Genomic DNA, 2,631 nt, shown 5'->3' on the forward strand with positions numbered 1-2,631 from the left:
TCCTCTTCATCCTCTTGCTTATGGTGTTTGTGAACCATTAGAGGAGTGACAATTGTGACTCTAAGATTTCTAAAGTCAATACAAGGAGATTTGGGATTGTTATTGCTACAAAACAATCAAGGTAACATCTTAAACCTATTCTCATGTTAATATGATTACTTGAATGCTAGAATTAGGGTTTATAGTCTTGGATAACTTGCATGTACAATAGAGAAACCTAAATCCAAGCATTAAGGTTTGTATGAGCACATAGGATGTTCTTAGGACCATAACCCATCAGTCGTATCAGAGCCTAGACTGGTTTCTATTGTATTGATGCATTGTATGATTAAAAAATTCGATTTTTGTGATTCTGGAGGCTGGACTCGCCGAGTCCATAGATTAACTCGCCGAGTCCAAGTTGACTCGACGAGTCCATGCCTGACTCGGCGAATCGACTTGTCAGAAGGAGGGAAAACCGGGATTTCTTGCTGTTTTTGCTAAAGGATAGTTTCCTTATCATATTAGATCAATATAAATCCGATTTTATGATATATTTGACTATATTCTTGATCTAATTGAAGATATTTATCAATTAATAAAATATTTGTTTCCTTATGTGATAATTGATTAATTATTTTGATTAAATTGGTAAATTGTTTTGCAAGAAATCATTAATTAAATCAAATATGGATAATTATGCGATTAAATGTTAATTTATATTATTTGTTATTTGATCCTTGTGCTTTGAAATGTTTCATATTTTCCCCTTTAGGTTTTATAGTTTAAATTTGAACCCAAAAGTTTTGTTGTTTTGAAATTTAAATAGTTGAAACCCTAATGTTTTGAAAAATGTTTCAAATACTTGCCCTCAAGTTTTGGAATTTAAATTTTGATTAATAGTTTAATGTAGATTTAAATTCTAAACCCGAATGTTTTGAAATGTTTCAAAACTTGCCCTCAAGTTTTGGAATTTAAAAGTTGATTAAAAGTTTAATTAGGAATGTTAAATTCTAAAACCCTAGTATTGTTTTGAAAAGTTAAATCACACCCTTATGATTTTATTAATTAATTAAGGTGTATAATTAAAAGAAGTTTAATAAATCCATAAAAGTTTAGGTTTACAATTTAATTGAATTAAAAGTATAATTGTTAAATTTAACCACCTAGTATTTTAAAAGTGTAAAATACACCCTATACTATATATAACATTAAAAGTCTAACATTATATATATGTATGAGTAAAAGTCAGTCTAATCATTAGTAGGCCTCATTCACGAAGCTGGTCTATAAGGGGTGTTTAAGGAAATTGCCTATAAAATGGCGATTGAATGGGTATCCACTTTTACCCACCGCACTCTTGACTAGTGGAGAGTTGTTAGCCGAACGGGTAGGATAGGAAAAAACCATCCATTATAAGTATAATGATATAAAAAAGTAACTAAATGTTTTATAAATTCCCAATCTTAGTTACTTAGGAAAAAGTGAATTGATGCAATTCCATTAAATTACACTTTGTGCCCTTGCGAAAACGTTAGTGGAGCGTGTGTGGTTTATCGGCACGCTAAATGGTTCTAAGCAAAGGTAGCATAGGGTGACTCAATGTTTTTCATAGTTCGGTGGAGCGGGTGTGGTTTACCGGCACATCGAATAGGTGACTATAACATGTGGGGGCACCATGTAAGTTTTCATGGTTATTCACACCCGCTTTGTGATCCTCGGCATCCCAGTCACAAACGAGAGGGGCATATCGAGATTTAAACATGTCATTGAAGTGTTCAATGAATCTCAAAGGATCTAGGAGTTTTCATAGATTTAAAACTTAAATTTCTTTTTCGTTTTCATGGTGGAAATTAGTGAATCGTCATTCACTTACCTTCAAATGTTCTGGAATTTGGGTTACGGCATCCCTCTCCCGAGTTGTAGAATATTGTGTTGGGTCCTAGCCTTAGTATCTCATTTGGTTGATTTACTAAGGACTCAACTAATCAACTAACTTGAATTCGTTTTCTCTCGTTTTGTAGATGTCTAAGTTCGACAACTATGGTCTTCTCAAATCCCATGGAACAAGCATTCCACATGAAGTTGATATTCCACGATTCGATCGAGGAACAAGAAATCATGCTTCACTTCCTCCACCTCCTCCAATTATTCTCCCTAACCCACAAGTTCGAAGGCTTGAAAAGTTCAAGATCACTCAAGCCCTTTTGGCAAGTAAACATAAAGAAGGAAAGTCGGTGTGTGCACACGTCCTAGGGATGAAGTCACACATTGATAGGTTAAGAATAATGGGATCCGTTGTCTGTGAGGAGATGGCTGTTGATTGGGTTCTTTAGTCACTTCCTAACTTATATAGTGAGTTCGTAAGAGAGTACTATATGATAAACCGCGACGTGACCCTTATAGATCTCACCTATATGCTTATTGTTGCTGAATCAGCAATGGTTTGGCGCAATAGAAAAGCAAAGTTGATTGGTGAATCTTCCTTCAAGACCTCTATGGATATGGACAATGGCAACGAAAGACATGCTATGATCGAAAATTTTGATCATAGGTGAAAGGCAATGTCTGAAGTAGTTCAATGTCATGTTCCAAAAGAGCCAATTTTCTTTTATTGCCAAAAGAAAGGGCATTGGAGACGAAGCTGCCCCA

This window comes from Lactuca serriola, chromosome 8, assembly GCF_051521515.1.
Source record: "Lactuca serriola cultivar US96UC23 chromosome 8, Lser_US96UC23_V15, whole genome shotgun sequence".
Lineage (NCBI taxonomy): Eukaryota > Viridiplantae > Streptophyta > Magnoliopsida > Asterales > Asteraceae > Lactuca > Lactuca serriola.